Source organism: Falco cherrug, chromosome 4 (assembly GCF_023634085.1).
Source record: "Falco cherrug isolate bFalChe1 chromosome 4, bFalChe1.pri, whole genome shotgun sequence".
Classification (NCBI taxonomy): Eukaryota; Metazoa; Chordata; class Aves; order Falconiformes; family Falconidae; genus Falco; species Falco cherrug.
Genome location: NC_073700.1, coordinates 85,350,522 through 85,374,513, shown reverse-complemented (window position 1 = coordinate 85,374,513; position 23,992 = coordinate 85,350,522). Strand labels below are relative to the sequence as shown.

At 44.5% G+C, this 23,992-nt stretch overlaps 1 long non-coding RNA gene across 1 annotated transcript; it reads left to right on the top strand.

The window, feature by feature from the left end:
- The first annotated feature begins 9,978 nt into the window (after positions 1 to 9,978).
- On the top strand, positions 9,979 to 23,969 carry LOC114017507 (uncharacterized). Its single transcript, XR_003562609.2, has 3 exons — positions 9,979 to 10,964; positions 15,510 to 15,650; positions 23,662 to 23,969. It is a non-coding gene; the product is annotated as an uncharacterized LOC114017507 (long non-coding RNA).
- The last annotated feature ends 23 nt before the right edge of the window (positions 23,970 to 23,992 follow it).

Sequence of the window (23,992 nt, the reverse complement as noted above, 5' to 3'; positions counted from 1 at the left end):
ATTAGAAGGTATTTTCTTGCACAGGCTTCCAACAGTTAGAGCAAACACATTCATAACAAGGCAATAATTTTATAAACAAAATTATACTATACTATTTTTCAGTAACAGGGAATTAATCTCTGACCCACAAAGTGTCTTTTTATTGTAGACTTCAGATCCACTGAATGACTGAATATATTTACATTCAAATGAAGATCAATAGTATGATATTACCTGCATGATACATACTTGTAAACTGGTGGGTTTAGTCCTTTGAAAAGCTCTAACATAGGTTCAATAAAAAAATCAAGGTTTTGTTTCAGCATTAAAAAGAGTAGAGACCTGCAATGTGGAGAAGTGTGATGCCTGAAAAGCTACAAGCTGATTTAATTGTTTAAATTTTCCATTAAAATATTGTGATAAAAATAAAATCTCAGTATAAAAAAGAAGGATGGTACTCACCAGAAGTATTTAAAAATCACATACTGGAAATGAGGCAAAGCTTCAGTTCTGATTTATAAGGAGCTGTTCATCTGTGAACAGGAAAAGTAAATGTTATGACCTAATTAACTTTGCATAAATAGATGTAGCCCATTATGTGGAGGTCATTCAGCAAGAAAATGCATTTGTTATTACTTTGGTAGGAAAGAAAAATGTCCTGTTTAAAAATGTGTCTACTGAATTAGTTATTTTCACATTGTTTGGCATTGCTGCATTAATTTATAAGGCTCCAAACTTGAAGCTGACAATCGGGTTTTCATATATTTCTTTGAAGATGGCCAGACTGCAAGAGGTAGCTCATAAATCGTTGCCTCTGAGAGAAACAGTAAATGCACTGGGAAAGATTTACAGGATAACTGCAATTGAAATTGTCAGTCCTACCAAGTCCTGAGAGACTTCCCCAGAGCTAAGTCTGTGAAGGAAGATCTCCTGGTAGAAGGCCTTCTGGACTTGTGCAATGATGTATCTAAATAAAGAATGCAAGGTAATACCTTAAATACATCTCTGTCTCACAGCTCCAGATACTTTAGGTCGCCACGGGGAGCTACGTAAAGACTGAAAGTGTTTTTAAACCTCTGTTGCAAGAACAACGTGGCTTCAATTTGGAGCCATGAAGTAGAAATAATAGCTGCTCAAAATGAATGCCTCTATTGGTTAATGAGGGACATCATTTAAAGAATCTTTTAATGTCATGCTCTACTTAATTAAAAAAAAAAAAAAAAAAAAAAGAAGAAAAAGAAGAAAGCAAGGCTCTTCTCTCTTCTGTTGGCCAGCACTGTTGAGCCAGTGACTAGGAGCATACCCAGGGCCCAGGAAAGTACTGGCACATGTTCTTTGAAGGTGATGAGGCTACTCACATGTTCAAAGTTATGCTAAAGATACACGTGTGCTTTCAAGTGTATTACTGACTGCAGGCTGCAGCAATGAAAGAAATAAAATTTCAGGATAATCACAATTAAATGAGTTAAAATCTTGTGCATGAATGTGAGGGGGCATGTCAGGTGGTGCCCAATCTTCCCACCAATCCCCCAGCCTAATGTTTCTGGCTATTCAGACGAAGTGTCCCCTCCTATTTCTTTTCCCTTTTCACACTCTCCTTTGAATAGTTTAAGTTTTGTTATGCGTTATTTAGAATTTTGTTTTAGGAAAGACACAAGATTTTGGATGGAAACATGAGGATTTGGTACGTCTTAGGTTGCTCATTTTTGCATCGTAGCACTGGAATGTGAGCTCTTGAGTGCTGAGCATGGTAAATACGTCAAAGCTTCACAGAGGTGACAGTGGGGAAATTACTTCTACATGACACTAGCTGGCCCAAAAATGAGCTTTTTGGTTATACCCTTGACTGATTTGCTCGGACATAGCCCCCTCTGACTTGAACAGGCAGCAGCTGATCATCCTGCCCTGGGTGCAGACAGAACTGCTTCCAGTTCTGGAGGAAACCCAGATGTTTGATACTCAGCACGCCACACACCAGGCAGAGGCTTGCAGGATAATTTCTTATTTGAATTCAGCTTGTTTGGATTCTGATGAGAATCCAACTTTCGTTTAATTTTCTGCCATCAAGCTATAAGCTCTCCTGGCTTCACCACTATTCAAAAAAGTTAATTTCTCGGGGTGGTTGCAAGCAGCTTCCAGAACCCCCTTTCCTAGGGCAGAGCCACTGAGCACATGAGCTTTGGAGCTGGGAGCACCTGGGGCTGTAGCAGCTCTGGCAGCAGGATGGTGACCCTCAGGCCTGTCTGCTTGGGGCTGGGGATGCGACTGCAGGGCAGATGCATGTGCAAGCTGCTTTGAGGCCAAGGGCTTCCAGGGTCTGAGGACCACTGGCCTTAGACAAACTCTCTGAGGACCCACGTACAGCCCAAAGTCTTGCATTCGGTAAAAGTTCAGTGAAAACAAAGTGTTCGTTTAAAAGCAGTGAGATGGTTTTTTTCAAGGAAAACTTGTTTCCTTGTAAGATTTCCAACCTGTGCCACCGAAAAGCCCATTTATGCCTTGTTTTATTATAAATTCTTGGAACACACATCAAAAGTCTTCACGGATGGAGCTACCGTTTACTTTGAGGAGCATCTGTGTTGTATAACTGATTATATAACTAAATGTAATTACTTCTTCTAAAGTATACACAACAAAATCTCAGCATTTTTTGCCTATCGGTAGATCTTGGTTATTAGAGTTTATTTATGAATTTTCATCCATGCCAAGCGAGATGTGACCAGGCCAGATGTTTTTAGACCTACCCCTAATTGAGGAATATATAATAGCACAATTACAGGTCTGTGTTCTGCATAGTGAAAATCAGGCAACAGGAGCATGGGAAAAAGTATCTCTTTCCCTCTCTGTTGTTTCTCTACATGAATCTAAGTGTGTATAGATTCTTTTATGCCTCTTCAGTTGGGGGAAACTATCAGAAGCAGTATGCAGTAGCATTAATTTCAATACTGGAAAACATTTCTGTCTCTTTTCCCACCTTACCACACACCCTGCCATGAGATGGAAAGGTTACATGCATGACACAGAATCTTTGTGGTTCTGCTATGAAAAAATGAGTTAGTAATGCTAACTCCCCCAACAGTTAGTAACGCTAACTCCATCTCCCCCAACAGACCTACCCTCTGACTTCTTTAGATTCGTGCTTGGATCGCTCCGATGATAAATATGTATGTCTCTTTAACAGGATCATCTGTTCAGGAAGTGGCAAGAGGTCTGGGCTACAAAAACATGACCCTTTGGGTGATTCTGCATCATCTGGCGAAGGAAGGATGCTCCAGATGCACGTCATTCTCCCAAGCTCCTGCTTGGGATGGCATAACCTGGCCTGTCCAGTGCTCTTCCTCCTGCTGCCAGGTGTTTGGAGGGACCACTGTGTTCAGACTGCTACCTGTGGCACAGGAGGGGCAGCTCTCCCTGCTGTGGCAAGGATTGGGCTCTTGGGATCACAAGCGAGTCAGCTTATTTTTTTAAGGAATAATTTATGATTCAGCTTCCTAAGCTGGTCTGAGCTGGCCCTGTTGAAGGCCAGCTTTGGAAATGCAGGAGGTAGCTGGCTGCATAGTATTTCATTGGCCTGAAAGAAACATCCAACTAAATGTTTGGTGAGGGCTGAGCTTCAGAATATCTCGCAGTGAAATGTTTAGCTTCTTTAAATGACAACCTTTGAATTAGTCTTTGCAAACTGAGCCCAGAGTTTGTTTGAAGGTAACTGGTATGTCACGCAAAGCAAGTATGCTGGAATGCAATACTGCAAGCTGGAGCTGGGGAGGCATGCTCGTATTTGGGAGGCTGTGAAAACCAGACAGAGAGCAGACGCACTTCGAGAGGATCCATTATGGAGCTGTTGAACAAGGAGTGAACAGCACCACGTTGCTGTACAGTCACTCAGAGCTTTCGTTGTTATTCATTATTCACTCCTGTGACTCAGAAGGCAGGAAGATGTAGTCTCCGATAGAGGCAATGCCCCAGAGTGAATGTGAACTTCCAGGTTATTTATCAACTGACCCCTTGTCCTCCCCTTCTTGAACATGCCACACTCCTAGATTTTCATTTTCACACACTATGTGCAAGTGAAAACCAAAGTATGTCAAACATAAACATGTATTTCATCTAAAGCATAGCAACATTAAGGCTGATGAGTGACGAGGTACTTTTTCAGCAAATGCAGATGTTAAAGACAAAGCCCGAATCCTCATCTAGGCCCCATGCAGCAGCGGAGGTGTTCAGACCACCCAAATTTAGCCACCCAACTTAGCTAGTTAAGCTAGCCAGCTAGGCTCTGCAGGTTCCCTCTGGAGTCAATGGAAAAACAGGGGGGGGAGAGAGAGAGAGACTCGCTTCCAGGAGCAATTCCATAAGCCTGTGTCGGGCTCCTGTTCTGAAATGCCTCTAGGAGAGCTTCTCTGTTCAGGGAGTTTAAGGAGGCAGGCCAGGTAACTTAACCAGCTAGGCTGGGTGCCTGAATTCAGCGCTCTGAAAATACCTCTTGTTGTGCCGTGGAAAACACTATCACGTACCTTTGCAACTGTACACAGGATCCCACACAGCCACAAAAACCCAGTCCATTTTCCTGCTTGCCTCTGGTTTGTGTGTGTGCTCCCCATCTATCTGGAATTCTTTGTCCCTCTTTGCCTTGCACCCCAGGAGACCTGCAAGTCATCCGCTTAGGAGCTGGGAGATACCATTCACCCACAGTGCATGTGCTGCCTGGGAGGAGGCGATATTGTCCTTTATTCTATTCCTTTATGCTTTTCTACAGAACAATGTCATGGTATCCCATCATAAAAATACTTATAGCTGTAACTGCCTGGCATCACAGAGCCTTTTGGAAATCTCCCGATCAGGCAGGAGTCTGCTGGAAGACGGTGAGTTGGTCAAACTGAAATGCTCTGTTGAAATAAGTGAGTGTTGTTGGCATTTTTAAGGGGAAGCAGGCAAAGCGACGAGCTGCCTGGCTTGCTGGCGGGTCAGCGAGCAGGCGGGCAGGTCCTGAAAGATTCTGTCTGTTTTGCCAGAGCTGCCGTGATGCCAGCTTGTCACCGTGACACTGAACACAAGGAGTTAGCAACTCCTTGGGATTTATCACAAAGTAAAAAATCTTTTTCTGGTCAGTTATGAGCTACCTAAAATTGTTTGTTGTTGTTTTTTTTCCTCTTCCCCCTCCTCCCCCTTCTCTATTACTAGGGAAAACCAGTTCATCTGAGGATCCATTGTTATGGTTTGTTTTGTTTTCCCTCCCCCTTGTTCTAGTGCCTCAATTATTTCCGATCTGCATGTTTATTGTTTGGAAGCAAACTCGCTTTCCTGCTCTTTCACCCGGTACTTCCTTCCAGAAGGTCTATCTTTCTGGCACTTGGAGAATGTGATTTCAGCTCCAGCCTTGCCAACAGATGAGCTGCAGGCAGCTGCTGCTAACTCCGCTGCTCTCAGCTTTGCGGGACGTATTCAGACAGAGCAAGGAAGGAAGGAATCAAGAATAGACCTTGGATAGCTTTTCTTAATCCAAGAATAATTTTTTAAAGGACTTCTATATAAGGCTGAATCAGGTAAGGGAAAGGAGAGGACAGGGACAGGGTGGCAGAGCAACCGAAGCAGCTGGCTCTGGAGCCAGAGAACTGAGTCTCTGCAGACACATCCTGCTAGAAAGGGGTACCTGGCCCCCCAAGCTGGGGGATCAGAGCCAGCCTGGTGTGATAATGCCATCTCTGTCCTGCATGCTGCTGGCTGTGCAGCGGTGTGCCTTGGCCACAGTAGCATGATGGAGCCATAGGGCTCAAGCAGGACTTTGTCCTGGGCCAGTGTGACTCCGTTGACAAGCAAGCCAAGCCATTATATACTGAGTTACAGCTTCCCGTGTAGCCTGGGAGAGGGAAAGCTGGCCAGGACACCTGTATTTTTCTTGAAATCTCCACAAAGTGCGTCACTTGGACATTAAGAACTCTCCAGAGATGAGAGCAGGAGATGTGGTGCCATGTTGAGGCCAAAATATACAAAAGCCCATGTTAGATACAATTTCAGTGCAACATAACCATTGTTTCTTATCTGAAGGAAGGCTATTTGCCTAACCTTCCATCAGGGAGCCCATCTCACTGGCTGTTGTAAAGTATGAGGAGAACAATCTTTACTGGGAGGATCTCAAGTGTGTTTGGGGGGACCAAACGGCAAACACCCTGCCCCTGTTCTGTCTCTCACCCTGGCCCTTGCTCATCTCTTAGTGAAACGATGTAAATGTGTCCAGGAAAAGTGTTGACAGCTGTGTATCTGTTATGCCTAGCTCGACATGCAACTTTATTATCTGCGAGCCATTATTTTTTTGATAGTTTTCTCTCTGCCAGGAATTCAAAGCAAGAAAATCCATTTCAATCTGAATAAAATGACAGGCTACCCCAATTTAGTGGAGATCTCATCAGTTCACCCAGGCGGGCAGTGCTAGAAAATTATACAGGGACAGGTGCCCATAATAAATCAGCTTGGGCATCTGTGCCTTCGATGCATTTGTAATGATGATGGTGATATTATATACGTGCAGAGTACCTTTCATCGAAAAGGCTCCCACACTTTGCAAATTATATACAACACATAATGTTAAATCTGTGCAACATGGAAATACTTGCCTTTTTTTTTTCTAGCAGCCTTGATCTAGAAGCCTCAAAAATACCAATGGATTCTTGTTTAAACAGGAGGCCTTCCAAAAAAAAAATAAAAAATCTCTCTGATGCGAGATAAATTCATGGCAATCACATGCTCTCGGAGTTGCAAACCAAGCATATTCCAGCCTCCACCCCAGAAAGCACTTAAGCGCACACTGAACTTGGCAAATGAGCACTGCTCGACTGATGGCAATGCATTAGCTGAAGAAAAGCGTGTGCTTAAAGGCTCCCCAGACCAAGACTAGGAAGCTGTTTCTTGAAGATTCAAACCATCATCGAAGAGGGAGGAGAGGCAGGGAGTCTGTTCATTGGCTTTCAAATTTAAACCTATTGGCTGCTACTGTAATTAAAGAAAAATGCAACAAATCTTGGCAGGCAAACCCCAGTTTGCTGTGCTGGCTGGAAATACTTACACTTTCATCCTGAAAAGAAATATTCTGAATGCATTAAGGCTTTTGTGTGTCACCCTACTTGTGTGATGTGAAATGGAGAGCATGCGCAGAGCCGGGGCTGGCTCCCCGATGTTTCGCCACCCCCAGTTTTTTGGTGCAAGCCGATGCATTCCAAAATCAGTTGATGTTGAGCCCTGAAGGTAAATCATCTCAGATACGAATGAGTTAGCAGAAGTTAATTTTAGCAGCCCTGTCACCCTCCACAGCTTTGCATACGTTACAAACAGGAACAGTCAAGTCTCCTGGAGGAGCTGAATCGTCCCACCATAAAAGAGAGCCCATCAGCAAGGCGATGGGCTCCTTGGGACAGGGCACCGTGTGCGGGGCAGGAGTGCCTCTGCTCAGTGCAAATACAGCCTATAACCTATACCCTGTGAGAAAGGAGGTACCTTCTTAGCCTGTGTCTGTAGCCCACACCCACGAGGTGTGATCATGGCTCGCAGAGGTGGCTGTGGCGGTGGCAGGGTGGTGGTGAAAGCACTTGCCCTCTCCCGCTGCCTGCACCAGTACGCTTGCTGCTTCCACTGATGAGCAAAACCAATTAGCGCTGGCACGCAGCACTGCAAGCTGTGCAGGCTATCCCATGCGGGGTGGTGGAGCCACTGAGGAGAGGCCATAAAGTGATTTTCTCCACTGTTCATTCAAGTAGCTATGTGTTTGCTCGCTTCTCGTCAACAGGAACCAGAGGATTTCATTCCCATTTTTGAAGGACAAACCAGCCGCCAGGATCTTTCCACCTCTGGGAGCAGGAGTGAGGAATACATCACCGGACTGAAACCACAAGAAAATTTCAGTGAGCAATATGCAATCCCAGCCCAGGGCTTGGCTAGAGCCTCAGCCTGCCACCTCCACTCCCACTGAAGCTGTCCTGATCCTGGGGGACACTCCTCGGCCAAGGTGCTGACATTGTGTGACACCCACTGTGTGCTGAAAGACCGATTCATGCAGCTACTTCTCATGAGAAACTCCCCTTTTTACAGCATCCTGCTGGTGCATTCCCACGTGAAACCCAGCGTGTGGCCAACCTCTCCCCTCACCGGTTTGTCTCCAGGTACACCTCCCGTTAAAAAACTTTTGGCCCTATGGTTTAATATTTCTGAGCATAGGAATGGATGTAACTTCACAGCTGCACATTTTTAATAGGTTTGGATTTACGGTAAGTAGTTTTATTTGGAGAGGAATACAAAAGTCACTGACATTTGGCTGAGGATAGATGCAGTCCAAAGCAGTTTGGATTTTCTTGTAGCACCAAGCTACCCAACGTAAACAGATCTAAAAAAACCCTACGAGAAACATGAATGTTTTCTCTCTGAAGGCTTCTTCAGCACAGAACTTGCAATTAAACAACAAAGATGCACTGACAAGCTTGTGTCACCCACTTGACACATGCTGATAGTTCAGACTCACCCAAACATTAATACACACAGATGTAGGAGGCTAAATTTGGAATAGCCTGAGCACAATTTTTTAGAGTGCTTCACCAGTGCATGTCAAATACACACTGTTGCCAGGATGTGAGTCAGGCATCATTTTTAGCAGGCAAGCTGGACCCATCAAATGTCTGAAAAAATCAAACTAGCATGGAATTATTTTATGAAGCTGCATAAGATTAAAACATTAAAGCAACTAATTGGCCAACAGTTAAATCACAAGCAGCGTTTCCTTGCTTCTCAGTGAGCTTGCAACTTCTGTGGCCAAACACATGGTGATTTTAAAGGCATTGGTTTTACAGAAGCGTTTATAGGAAAAGGGAAAAAGGAGGAGGAAAATTAAAAGAAAGAATCACAGAACCTGTACTTGAACCTAGAACACAATGTACCATTTTTCACCCACCTGTATGAAGAGCAAGAGCTCTTTAGGCCTTGTTCGCAACAGGCAAGCGCTCTCAGTAGCATGAGGCATCTGAATTCCATGGGAAAACAGAGCCTGTGGCAGGACTGGCTGTGCTCCACTGTGGAGGTAATGTGGCCGAGGAGGATGGGCATGCACCTCTGCACCAGGAGCTGACCTTTCCTCCCCCTGCTGGGAAAGGGCCACTGCACTTTTTTCAGAAATAAGAAATGGGGTAAAATTAGTCCAAAAAGCTGTAACTCTCACTGAAGATGTTTAAGCTTAACCCTCAAGTGCCAATAAATGCACATACACTTTTGTATATGATATTACACAAGATATTATATATATGTTTTATATATATTATATGTGCGTGTGTGTATAATGTGTATTATAAGTGTACATGCACTTATAATAATCTGGGACCCGACATTTGCAGGTGTCATCTAGGCAATGGAACAGCTAACTCTGAAGTTACCATCTGCAAAAATGCATAGGTAAAAATGCATATATGCCAATATATAGGAAGTTTTCACTGGTCACAGATCTACTATTGAATTTGACTTAGTATTAATCTAAATCTAACTAGATGGCTTTGGAAAAAAATATAATTAAAAACTACAGGATGCATCTTTGTGTTGAATCCATTTCTCCAGGATATAGTTTAAATATGTTGTTCTAACTCCAGATATATATTCCCATTGCTGAGCCAAGGCAAACTCACAGAATTAACTCAGTGAATTTTTAATATTCTGTTCAAAAGAATGAGACCCACAGAAAGTTGGCTTTTCTTCCAGCTGGCACCAGCACAAAACATTATGGCATCATGCTGATTTCATGAGCGTCATTGTATTAAATTGTGAGCATCACAGCAGCAAAATACCCCAAAATATCTAAAAACTTGTTCTGGAGAGAATGCTTCAGAAATTGATGGCTTGTACAGATACTCAAAACCTTTCATCACTATTTTCCTTCTTTTCTTTCAAAAGCATTTACAGTTCCCTGGAAGAAGTATGTAGTGGGATGGGGGGGGAGGAAGTGAACCCTTTCTATGATGGACTGGAGTTCTGTCTTCAGCACAGGGAATTTGAATCCAGCTTGTTCTATTACCTACAATTAGGTCAACATCCACAAGGATCAAAATGGTTCTGGAGAAGTAGGTTTGCTTGAGAAGTCGGACAAGGCTTCAGTGTCACCCACACGGCAGAGGCATGGGGTAACCCTGCCCATGCAGAAGGTCCTTCCTCATTTTATGCATGGAAAACAGCACTTGCTAACAGGGCTCCGGAGCCTGCAGACCACTAAGTGCCTCCCTTAGTGCTCGCAGCAGCACGATCTCCTGTCAAACTCCTATGCCATCTGGAGAACTTGCGGTATGTACGTGGTATCCCTTCCCTGAGAGTTATCTGGCTTGGCTGTCAGGACCCGGGAAGATTTTGTAGTAATTTATGGGCTTTATATTTAACATTAAATGTGGATGGTCTCTTTGACATTATTTAAATCTTTTATTTATCACTTTGCCGCATGCACAAAATGTGTTTTCTCTCGTCTCCTGCTTTCTGGGGTGCAATACAGAATATTTCCCCAAAAGCTATGCAGCCCTGAGCCACCTGCCAGATTCCCATGTATTATAATATTTTCGGCCAGCTGCTGTGGTAGCTGTTCATGCCAAGGGCAAGAATTCCCCTGCTCCGGTTTTAGCTTTTGTGCAGTCCGGAGCCTGCTTTCAGCCAAACTGTGAGCATAAAGCCTGAGCCGGAGAAAGCTGCAAGAAAAGATCAAACCTCTCAGAGCCCGTAACCAGCTGGTGGAGCCCAGGTATCATGTCCTGCTCCAGGTGTCGGTGCGATGCACCCCCTTCCTGCCCTCTCCAGCGCTCTGCCCCTGTCCTTTACTGGGGGCCTTCTAGGCAGAATAGCAAATACGTAGGCGTAGTGATCCCAGAGGAGATTTTTGGCAGCAAGTACTGACGTGGCTGATTGCTGGGAGCTGGTGTGGTACCTCTGGCTGGGCCACTCTTAACCCCAGCTTTGCCAAGGACACGCCACTGAAGTGGGTGTGTTGGAAGATTTTCCCATTTTAAGAGCTAATACTGGCTTTGCCACGCTTTTCTCGGGGTTTTTTTTCCTTTTTTTCTTTTTTTTTCTTCTTTTTTTAAAACTTTTTTTACTTTGCAATTGGATGTCAAACAGGTTTTTATTGATGTTTTTTCTGGTGCCTAGCAGTTCTAAATAGTTTGTAGTTTTCTGATGGACACATCACTTCCTTGTCAGTGTCTTCAGAGATATTTGGGAGTGTTCAGACAACAGTAACCTACTTCCAAGTGACTTTGTTTTGGGTGTCCAGTTCAAAACATATGCTGGGTATGGGGTTTTGATTCTTCGGAAATTCCTGACATTCCCCTCTGGAAGTCAGATGTCTTAGATGGGACATCCAAGATCATTGGCTGCTTTTCTGAAAGAAAAAAAAATAAAAAAAAAGTCAGGCCACAGTGCTCCAGGAATATATTTAATCATACTCATGTCCACAGCACAGGAGAAATAGCATTGCTGCCTAAAGAGCTTGTTTCTGCAAATTGCTGATGCAAAGGATCTGTGATTAGTGGTCTGTAGGCACTGGCAGGAAGCATCGTAAACATGCACACAGGCTTCCTTCTCAAAACTGGTTTGGTTCTGAGCATCTTTTGTGCTGAGCTAACACAGCTCTCTGGTTATTTCCATTTGGGTTTGGATCTCAGAAAAGGTACCACAGTCCAGAAAAAAAGATAAATCCAAGTGGAGGAGGTAGATGAACAACCCTATGGGGAAAAAAAGCCCACCAACACTCTGATGAAAAATATACTGTTGGAATTGCTGGGAAGAACCTCTCTAGATCCCTGCTCAGGAGGTGGGAAGCCTTACCTCTTACTGCAGGAGAGCCGAAAGGAAAGGTTGTGTTCAGCCACTGAGAAGGTCCCAAGTGGAGAAGAGGAGAATTGTGAAAAAGCAACTTGCTGCCACTTGTAACTGGTAGCTGGAGAGGCCCTGGTGTTGTAGGGCTGGGCTCCCACCAGTACAGCTGGGAGCTGTGGAGAGGAGATGCTAGAGAGGTAATGCATTCTGGCAGGGTTTTACATACAATTTCTTTAGTACCTCTGAATTTTGCAGGGTATGGAAGGTCTGAACGCAGCCTGTGTGGGATTCCTGTTCATGAAGTTGTGAGGAAAAAGGGACACACTTTATACTTACCGACAAAAAGTCTTTCTGACTGCAGAATTAGAAGGTTCATGGTAACAGTGCTTCAGTCTTTGATACCGTACATTGAGATAGTCATGGGTAGCTCCTGAGAAATTACAGTTTTTGTAATGAATTACAGTTGCATGCACTCAGGTAGCCTTAACTTCTGAGCAGAGGCCTGTGCTGCTCTTCTGTTGACCAAAAAGCAGAGAGGTACCACCCACAGCTTTGCTTGCTTTCCAGGACCTGTACAGCAAGGACCTGAGTGGTCAATGCCCACTGGGTCTGCTCAGCCCTATCTGCCCTGGAGGGATGATGGGAGCTGCGGGGCAGAGTTGACCCAAGGGCACGTCCAGTTGTTCATTTATCTATTGATTTTTTTCAAAGCCTGAATGGCCAAATTTCACGTAACACAGGCTGAGTGCCTTCTCGGGTGGGTAGCATGGGGCTTTTCATGTGACAGGAAAACTGCAAATTCGTTTTGACTGTGGTGAGCAACAGATTGCAGTTGTGTGTGTGTGGTCACGACAAAACTCCACAAAAGGAAAGGATGCCTCTGAAGTTGAAGGGTTAATGGCTTGTTCCTAAAGTGGTTATTGAAATGGGCATCTTCCTGCTTGCCGTTGGGAATTGTTTTGGTGGCCCATTGACCCAGAGGTGGAGTGGGTGCTCTGGAGCTAGACAGAGGAAATTAGGGGCGTGCGGCTGTGAGAGCAGGACAGGCCCCTGTGGCGTTCTCTCATTCTTGCTTTTCAGGCCTTTCCCTCTCCATAGATCTCCCTCAGCATTTTGCAGATCGAGCTCTTTGCCCCATCTGCAGTAGCTGTGGGGACACCCTTTCTCAGGAAGCAGTGAGGGTTAAGGAAGGTTGAGCTCTTGAACTGCAAACATACAAGGTGTCTTTTTCTTCCTTGTGGATATGTTAATCCAAACAACCTAATAAAGAGCCGAGCCAGTTCTCACATATTTAATTGTCTGTCTTATTTGGGTTTTGTTTTGGGGTTTTTTGCTCTGCAAGTCTGAACAACTGGTCCTGCTCATTCTCACTGTTTTCCTGTTTGTGCCGGTCCTGGCTTTTTCCTGTGAAGCATCTCTCCCTTGTGAAGTAAGTGGTGCTTTAAAGGGAAATCTTCAGCAGAAGCGCAAGGGCAAAAAACCCCGATCTTTTGTCTTCATATGCAAAAAGAAATTCCAATGGCAGTTCTCAAGAAATTCTTCATTTTGACCACTTCTTCCATCTGGTATTTCCTTGTGTCCTTCCCTTCATAACTCCCCTAACCTAACTGTGATTTACTAAATAAATGCCAAAGCATTGGATTCTTCTCATACAGCCAAAAAAAAAGCGGTGCCTACTGTCCTAATGACTATCTGCCTCATGTGATACTTCAAAATATTATTTGTACTGCATGGGAGCAGAAGACTCTCTCAGAACACCTTTGGAAGTGGGTGAATTTTTCTATCAATTTCCACAGGCTCTGGATCAAACCCAAAAAGACGTCTCTCAGCTGCAGTCATGGCTAACAGGCATAACAAACTCATGGCCAGCTGGGCTGGCTTCTTTGGAGAAATGTGTTTAGTCAGAGTGTATCTGGAAGGTAACACACCTGCTTTCATCTTGCCAACCTCCAAACACAGGGCATGGAGTGGGGCATGAACATGCAGAGCTGCATTTTCATAGCAGGCTTTGGAACCTGCGGCACCCGTGCCTGGAGAAGGATTTCACTCCATCAACACTCTTGCTAGTTTTGCTAGAGCTTTTTGGGTGTGGAGCTAAAGGACATGAATCAGGTTGAAACACTGGTTCTTCATCTGTGTTTTGGATGTGTATGGCAGAACCCAAACTTCACGGAAGAAATAATTAGCACAGAATGATTTGAATTGGAACAGACCTCTGGAGGTCAGCTAGTCCAAAAAGACTGATGAGGTAGCATTTTGTGGTTCACTTTTGACTTTGACTTTCTATTATTTTCCCAATTTCTGGAAAAAACTTAGGTATCCCATTATGCCAATATATTGCACAAATTAATCGGAGCTTACTCCTACCTGTGTTTGATGATGATTCACAGAGCCCACTCATGAGACACCTTAGGCTGGGAACGCAGCCAAAAAAAAGCAGTTTCTGTCTTGATGAACTGCATCAAAATATACCTGAGTGGACTGACTCCTCCACCAGAAAGTAAGTTGAGGGTTGGGGTCATCTCAGAAATTCCAGGTAAAATGATAATATCATAATTACAAAAATTAGTAGCAGTTCTGTTACTGTGTCCCACATATGATGCCAGATAACAGAAAGCCCACCTCATCTGGAAACCAACAGGCCTTGTAGTTCATGTTCTCTAAGCTTTAGTAAGGATGAGCAAAGCATTTTGTGCACTACTTCACAAGTATCCTTAGAAGGCTGTTCTTGGTTACACCGCCACAGCTTGGGGCTGTCCCTGGAGTTACACCGGTATACCCGAAAGGTGTTTGACCGCTGCTTCTTCTCAGATGTACTTGAAAACACTAAACCCTCTAAATAGCAAGTGTAGCCCTGCGTCTCAGGCTCCTGTTCGAGTGCTAGCTTTTGCTTGCCCACTGGCAGGATTTGCTCCTCTGCAGCCCAAACATTCCTGGGCAGGAAGCTTCGTGTTGGCCCAGCCGGTGGTTTTTCTGATTTGTATATGAAGTACTAGAGGGACTAACTGGTTTGATGGATGAGAGGTGCTGAAGTTAGACCATATGGCCTCCTTGCTCTCTGCCCATGTCTGTGAATGCAAGCAAAAATATGCTGGAATTTTTCTCCCTTTGGAGTTTCTTTCAGGGATCCCATTACAGAGTGTGCTTTTGCAGAGCCTATAATAACGGACAGGCAGTTAAAATAAATCCTTGGTGTTTAAAGTTGGCAGCTAGAGCGTGCCTATACAAAGGGTTGTATGTGAACTAAGCTTTCTTCTCAGGCTGGATGGCATGACATCAGCTGAGGACATGGCTCTCGTAGCCTTCCTCCCACCCCAGGCTCCTGACACCAGTTTGACACTCCAGCCTTAGTTCAATCAACAATGATGTCTTTGGTGCCTTAGGTCAGATTTTTTATCATAGTTAGATCTGTCTCATGTGGATAGTGCAAGACAGCGAAAGAGTATGTAAAGAAGTTTATAACTAGCTGCCCAACTTCCAGTGCTGATTAACTGCAATGATTAAAATGATTTGCATCCTTTTAAAAATAGAATGAGCCTTCCTGAAATACAGCAAGAAGCAGCCCTGCCCCTAGACCTTAGGAGAGCTGTGGTGGTACCAAGCGTGGAGGCACATCCTCAGAGATGGTAGCATACACCTTCTGCAAGGGACTGAAATCTGTGGATCTAGAAAATGATTGTGTGTAAACCCCGATGTATTTGTTATTACAGTTTTGAGGCTTGGAAGCAACGAAGTAATTGATGTATCAGAAATTGCCAGACTGGCTCACAGTCATCCGACAGTTCCCCTGGGATAGTGGCACCTTCTCCTCTGTTCTGATAGTTATGCTACAACAAAAGAAGGGAAGATAGGTATGTACATATCATTTAAGTGTTAATTTAGCAGAGACTCAAATGTTTTGATTCTTATGACAAGAACATGTAGTCCTCAAAGGCTGAGGAGATGTTCAGCGCTACTGTAGGGAGGGGCCCAGGGACTGAGGCGGGATGTCTGCTGTGAGATTGAGCTGAGCAGTGCTCCTCCTGCTCCAGAGGAAGACAGGCTACAAAATATCTGTAAGAACACAAGAAAAGTTCATCCAAGGCTGTGCCAAGCCTCTTCTGCTGTCTCTTGAGGTTGTCTTTGCTGAGACCAGAAGTGAGGGGTCCTGCCAGAAGCAGCAGCTGGAGCTGCAGGGCACACCAATGGGTTGGTGTGTGCTGCCAGTGGGTGGGAGGACTGGGGAGTCTGCTCCACTTCGTGCTGCAGGAGGGGAGTGGTGAGGGGGGGAGTTGCACCTTAGCACAGGTGTTTGAGTGTCATCTTTGCTGTGTTCCCCTGCCTGCTGCTCACACAGGTGTGCCGCACCTGTACCAGCCTCTTCCAGTGAAGGAAAAGCTCAGGCACAGGAGGCATCTGTGGACATCTTCCTGTGTATACCTAGAAAACCAGGTTGGTTTATACCACAGAAATTCAGTAAGAATATATTTGCACTGGCTACCATCTTCATTAGCCCAACCTGCCTCCAACCTGCACACCATCTCCACAGAGGACTGAATTCCAGGAGAGAAAAGGGATATGAAAGAGAACTGCATGTGTGTATATTAATAAGAACTGGTCGAAGTATGGAATGGTTTAAGAGAGAATATCTGATGTTTAACTCCCATTTCATGCAAAAAACCAATCCATGCTTCATGGGCTTTCTTGCAGATCCTCAGCAGTGGTTGTGAACTGGCCACTACAAAGATACCACCTTAGTATAATGAACACTGGCCCACAGGAGTTTGCTTATGTGGGAGCAGGCATCATGCTGGGACAGAAGGATTAATTGAGCTCTTTAGAATTCCCTTTGATCTGCACCAGAAATACCCAGTGTAATACCTCTGACCTGATTATATTTTAAACCTCAGTACCTGAAGCGTTTGGACTCTGCACTGTCCTCCCAAAAGGCAAATGCAAGCTCAGTAGTTTTTGGGGTTTTGCTTGTATCAGCTCCTTTATTTTGCCACTTAACTCTTACCTGGCCAGTTTGGTGCTGCTTAGTGTACCACAGAGCTGGTGTTTTCACTTGCAGAGATTGTCATTTGTGATAACTCCATTCATCACTTTGGCACTTACCCAAAACATACAATTAAATCGCTATTAAAGCACTGGGACTCTGAAACACTGATCTTTCACATATAATTTAATCAAAAAGCTCAAATAACTAATTGCCTGTAAAAAGGATGAGCCAAAGCTTCTCGTGGGTATATATGCATGTGCATAAAAATGAAGTGTGGGGGATTCTCGTGCTTTCACAGGCAGAATTATAGGGTTCTTCTTTTGCAAAGGGTTAAGCATATAGTTAAGTTCATGTGTGTTTGCATGCTCTTAGCTGTTCCACTAAAGGAAAAAGGAAAAAAAAATTATATCAATGGAATATTTTCAGTCAGGTCTAATGATTTTAAAAAAAATATCACCAGCCTTTCAGCTCTTCAAGGTTTTCAAGCAGTGGTATTCAAATCAGTCAACTTCTGCTACAGGAAACTAGGCATAGAGCTGGGTAAAATAATTTTTAAAAACATATATATAAGGAGAAAAGACTTCAACAAGCAAAAAAGATATCTTCATTTAAACTTTACAGAAATTAAGGAATGGTCATATAACATCATTCTTTACCTGTGTTGAAGTTCATGTAGTTAGGAGTGTATCTTCAATGGGTTTTACATAAGTAATAGAAAGATCTAAAATAGGTTACTCTCCATCCCACTGGGTGGAGAATCCTTCAGTATGTTTTTACTACTCTATAAATGTACTTTACTAGTTAGAGTCCAAAGGCAACAAGTGGCCCTAATGATAATTCTCCATATAAATGAGAGATGTTTACTCTGAACTTACATGTGTGTACTCACGTGAAGGACATGCTCCCTTTCACAGTGCTTGCTTACACAGGACATGCTCTGTGCGCATAAGCACATACCCTGGCAGCAGCACAAAAGGGTGGAAGCAAACACACACGGAGGGTGTTGTTGAGATGCCAACTGTTAGAGCTACAGCCTTTTGGGAACCTGGCAACCCTATGCTACACCTGACTGATCTGCTTTTGCGATGGAAGTTCTGCTCAGGTGCCGGAACCTGATGGTGGTGTCTGCTTTGCATCCACAGCTTGATTATGATCACAAAAACAATGCAACGTGTTTACAAGTGTATGTGCATAATAATACAATTCAGAGCACATACATGGCAACCTTTCTGTAAAGCTCTTGCCATCTGACTGGGAGTTGATATACTTGTCACAAGAATGCACTAGGCATCACAACATATAGTTTTTGAGTGCTGCGCTCAGTGACAAATGAAGAAAGAACTAGTCCTGGTCCCATTGGGGTTGTCATTAAAGAAATGGTTCTCCCCACTCAGAACAGGAAAATCGCTAGCATCTCCTGTGACTTGTTGCTATTTAAAGGTCTTTTACTTGATGTGGGGCATCAGGAAAGATGGGAAACTTGGGAAATAATTCCTTTAAATTATTTTTAGAAAAGATGGGGCTGAATTGCTGGCTTTGCTTTCTCTTCATAGGGAAGGAATCTTGGAAGTTGCAGGTGCATCGGCCCTCAGAGACGAGGGGGAATCAGAACCGATGAAGACTTGTACCACCTCTGTGCAACTTCACATGTCACCTTTCCAAAGGGCCTTGTCACCCTGCTTGTTTAAGGGCAAGCCCGCAGGTGCAGTTGTAGTGAGACATCCACACTCCTGGTCAGCAAAGCGTAAGCCATTTGGTGCCCTCTTGACCGCAAGCTGCCATTTTTTGTGTTCAGGGTGAATGATCTGATGTGAGGACTGCGCTGGGTTCTACCCAAGTATGTAGCCCATCTGAGGGCACTTGTTTCATGCCCTGATAAATAGCATGAGGACTTGCAAAACCATTTCAGGGTACAAGACCAGCTACAATATTTTAGGAGCGCAGTGCAGAGTGAAAGGAACCAAAATTAGTGCAGCCTCATTCATACTGTTTAGTGACAGAGACCCCTACCCCAAACCCTGGGGACAGTTGAATGCAGTAGACAAAAACAGAGCAAGGACATGACTTAACAAGCCATGACTAAGGGTCTACTGGTCAGGTTTGCTCCTGGGCTTTCTTACAGTGATACTAGTTTCTTGGGGCATGTGTTTATAGCATCCTCATCAGGCCTTGTCCAAGCCACTGTGTCTTAGACATGACACAAGCCAGGATAAAATATCACTGTTTGCACCTCGGCGTGGAGATAGAACTTCCATCAGCCAGAAGCAAAAGCATTGTCTGTTCTTTGTCTGTCCCTCCATGAGGATGTGCTGTGCTTGTGTGTGTGTGGTCTCCTTGTTCAGGCTATCTTGTGTCTGGTGTTCTCAATTCTGTGCCTCAGTTCAATTCCCAAACCAAGGTTTGAACTAATTCCTCAGTATACTCATGCCTCACTGCACTATGTGCACTGGCTACATCTTTTAAGACATCTCTGAGACAGGTTAAAAGAGTTATTTGGAAAGCTTTCCCTTCATGCATGGAAGACTAGCCACCTTTAAAGCATTTCATGGTGGGCTGACGCAGGGACAGCAATTTTCTCTCACATTATCTTTAGGTCTCACTGTAAGTCAGGCAAATTTTAAGATAAATTTAGGGATATTTAAACACTTCTTTTTTGATTTATTCAACTTTACAGACTGGTTAAGACCAGTCTAAACCCAAACCCTTCCCCTGCAAGGGTTTCAGATATTTTATTGCTACAGGATTTCTGGTTCATAGAATCGTAGAATAGTTTAGGTTGGAAGGGACCTTTAAAGGTCACCTAGTCCAACACCTCTGCAATAAGCAGGGACGTCTTCAACTAGATCAGGTTGCTTAGAGCCCTGTCCAACCTGGCCTTGAATGTTTCCAGGGAGGGGACATCCACAACTTCTCTGGGCAACTTGTTCCAATGTTTCACCACCCTCATCAGAAAAAATTTGTTTGTCCTTATATCTAGTCTGAATCTGCCCTCTTTTAGTTTAAAACCATTACCCCTTGTCCTATCACGACAGGCCCTACTAAAAAGTCTGTCTCCATCTTTCTTATAAGCTGCCTTTAAGTATTGAAAGGCTACAATAAGGTCTTTCCAGAGCCTTCTCTTCTCCAGGCTGAACAACCCCAACTCTCAGCTTTTTTTTTTTTCACAGGAGAGGTGTTCCATCCCTCTGATCATCTGTGTGCCCCTCCTCTGGACCTGCTCCAACAGGTCTATGTCCTCCCTGTGCTGAGGACTCCAGAGCTGGACGCAGTACACCACGAGGGGTCTCACCAGGGTGGAGTAGAGGTGCAGAATCGTGTCCCATGACCTCCTGGCCATGCTTCTTTTTATGTTATCCAGGATATGGTCAGCTTTCTGGGCTGTGAGCACACATAGTTAGTTGTTTAGTTCCAAACTGGAGAGCTGTTAGTCTCACTGCTGACCTGAGGTGAGATTTCACCCTTTGTCTTCCTTTGCCCTCTTCCCTGGAGCCACAAATCTTCTCCTTTGCTTAAAAGCTTCATGTGCCTTCCCTTCCTGATGTTACTAGCAGCCAGCCTGGAGCCCTGGTCCTCAAAACTATTCTTGCAGCCCGTGTGACTCAGGTGTGGTGCAGTGGTCCCACAGCCCAGATGTCCCCCTACAGCCGCCTCCAGTCTGCCTACCCCTTTGCTACCATTAAGGCCAGCCGGTTTCCCTCCTGCAATACAGTTCTCCTGCAGGATGCTCTGACTCCCTCCCTAATGTGCCTGGTAACTGGCACAAGCCATCTGACCTGATCCCCCAAACTACCAAGACCACCTGTAAGGGTATGGGGGAGGGTGCTGCTAGTCTGCCTCAGGAAAGCCCAAGTCTGGCTCCCTTTGCCCTAACCCTACCCCATATCCTAGGCAGTCTGTTCAGGGAGGGATGTTGTATTTTTCTGCATTCTGGTTCAAGGAGAGGAAAGAGGCAACGTTGTTCTCCAAAAAGGCTAACAGCCCATCTCACAGGCATAGTCCGAAAACTCTTTGTACATCAGCAGTTCTATTACTTACACACTTGATGATTGCGCAACGGTTAGACGGTTTTGGATTTTCTAACCATAACCTTTTCTAGGAATATGGAGACAAAATTTTGTCCTTGAGAGATCACCAAACCCCCACGGAAGTCAATGAAGTTGTAAATGAGACTAGCATCTGACCTACTTCCTATTATTGGTTTTTTATTAAGAAAGTCACTTCTCAGGTGTTTGATTCACCTGATATACATCTAAAGAGCAGAAAAATACAAAATTAACTTTAGGAAAAACTACTCTTTCTATGTCGCTACATCTCTGAAGAAACACTGGATGTGTGCCTGGAGATAACTTCAGACTGAATCAAAACTGGGTCCTAGAGCTCACAATGTTACTCAGGCTTCCCTAATGAATGATGATTTGCTTATGTGTTCCCCAGCAGTGAGCTAACGAGGCTCCTTTAAATAAAATGCATATTAATACTGTCCTGTCTAAGTAATGGGCTTTGCAGTCCGCTGTCATTATGGTGAATTAGCTCTGCAGAGACAACTTGAGGAAACGTATGTTCAACAAAGTGTAATATAATGTGTGCATCTTTGGGCAACAGTGTATGGTAGATACCTGCAGGGAGAGCCTGTCAGTTCACTAACATACCCTCAAACATTCTTGGATCTCAAGGGCTTCTATACTGCCATTTATTTTCCATCAATGGTACATACTTGTGTAGATCCTGGCACTCTGTGTGTGTGTAAATGAGTGTGTATGTGTCTCAAAGAGAATAAAGGGGAGTGTGAATCTCCAAAGCTCCGTGACTTTAGAAGGGGCAAATAACTGGTGGTGTGTTTTTGAGTGACCCTTGGTATCTATCACGTACCACCCTTCAGGACATGTATTTCCAGTTATTTCTGATCACCCTGTTTGGTTGCTTTCATGTTCTCTCATGCTTTGCCTAAAGGGAAAAGATTATTCAACTGTTAGGTCATCTTGTACAACTGCTCTTCTTTCTCAAGAGTCCTCTTTTCCAGAAAGGTACTTCAACCAAAATTGTAGCAGGGATTCCTAAAGGGTGAGATGCTGTGGATAAGCTTACAGGTAAAGCCAGCATGACCTAACACTGTGTCGGCACCATAACAAGAAAAAAGGCTGTTGCTCTGTGTAACATCTTTATAGACATTTCCTAACACATTAAATGGCAAAGTTTTCTGTCTGCCTTTCCAGTGCTTGCATTCGCACAGGTATTTTTATACCATTAGCTATCTTGGCAACAAAGCTCCAACAAAGATGGCAATACTGGAAAAAAAAATCCATTTAGAGGTATGTTTTTTCCAAACACAGGTCTGAGCTAGCAAAGACGTTTTATCATCACACAAACATAATACTGCCAAAAAGTGAATTCTTGCTCTGCCTTTTACCCTCACAGCAATACTGCTTTACCCTATGATAGTTTTAATGTTCAAACACCAAGAAGCATCTTATGGTGATGCTTCAGAATGTGGGAAGTATTCAGTAGGTGTCATTCCTCACTTTGTGTTGATAAGGTATCAAAGTGCAAAATGTAAACTTGTTTTTGTGAGAATTTTCTTTCTCTCCTGTTGACTTTGGAGATTGGGGTAGTTGGGCATGTTGTGGTTGGGCATCCATTGTTTGGGGGGCAATACTGGCAATTAAATTTGATTTATTTCTTGCTGGTTGCTCCACCCTGGCTATGCTATCTGTCATGGAATAATCTGGCTCTGTGTGGATGGTGGGTCCTGGGAGCACTGCCTATCTTGCTGGGGTGGGCAGGAGCCCTGGACAGGTCCTGACACAGAGACCCAGCAACACACAAGTTTCCGTACATTCTTTCCCTACCTTCCCCTTTCCTCCCATCCACGCACTGCTTTCCACTGCAAGATAACCCAGGTGTGCAGGTTTGTCCTTGAACTAGCCAGCTGATCAGTTCGGAGGTACTCTGCAATAAACCTGCCTCGCTGACCCAGAAACTAAAAAACATTTAGTTTATCAGCTACGCTTTTGTCTTTGTCCTGCAGGGGGTTTCTAGTGCTGGATGGTGATCCATCACCTTTGAATCATTCTTTCATGACTGGTGTCACCATCTGTGGCTCCAGCCATCGTGTCCATAGTGGCTTTTCCTTTGTGTAGGTGCACGCTGTGATTCCTCCATCACATACTGCTAGTCTCGGACCACAGAAGGTTTTGTGCAGAAACTACTTCTGGGGTGACAGGTGAACAGACAGAGGAAACTGTGAGCAGCAACAGATGTCCTGATACCTGACTAGGAGCAAATTTTCAAGCTCCTTTCAGTGCCCTTAGGGCACTAATAGACCTTAATAGCCCAGACCAGTCTCACCTGCCAGCCCCCACACCCACCCACCCACCCTCTCTGGCAATGGGCCCAGGAGTTCTATTTAAGTGCAGTCCTGGGCCTTTAGTTCTTGCCTAGGCTGCTGTGGGAATGCTGGTACTCAGTTCTGTCTCTGACCTAGTGTCCTTGGTGGACCTCCAGCTCTGTCTCCTGCTGCTCATGACTGGACCCTGGAATGTCCCCTAGACCCAATCCATCAGTGTGCCCTGTAGGGGGTAGTCACTTCAGTATGTTATCCCCACCCTGTTCATACCCTGTGGGATGACACCCTTGGTGGTGAGGGCACTGGTCGCACTGGGGTTACCCTTGGCTTCTGGCTTATCCTCTCTCATGCAGCAGCCCTACTCCTGATGTTCTCTGATGCTCTCATAGATCTTGGCAGGAATACTCATTTGATGTTTTGGTAAGGGATTACCTTATGTGTTGGTTGTTTAGCTAATTTTAGTGTATTTTGTTCAAAAAAATGCAAGTTGTGCTTATCATAAAGCAATGCTTAATCTCTACTCTTTTCTTTACAGCAGGTATGAGGCTCTGGAAGTGAAAGCAAGCAATGATGAAGATGATGGTCCACCTAGGTTGGAGGTGTCACCAAGGTGAAGTGAGCAGCTGAAGTCACTTGGCTTCTTCAGCTTGGAGAAGAGGTCTGAGGGGTGTCCTCATCACAGTCTACAACTTCCCCAAGGTGGGAGGCACTGATCTCTTCTTTCTGGTGACCAGCAATAGGACAAGAGGAAATGGAATGAAGGTGGGTCAGGGGAAGTTCAGACTGGACATTAGGAAAAGGCTCTTTGCAGAGAGAGTGGTCAGTCACTGGAACAGGCTCCTCAGGGAAGTGCTCGTGGCACCAAGGCT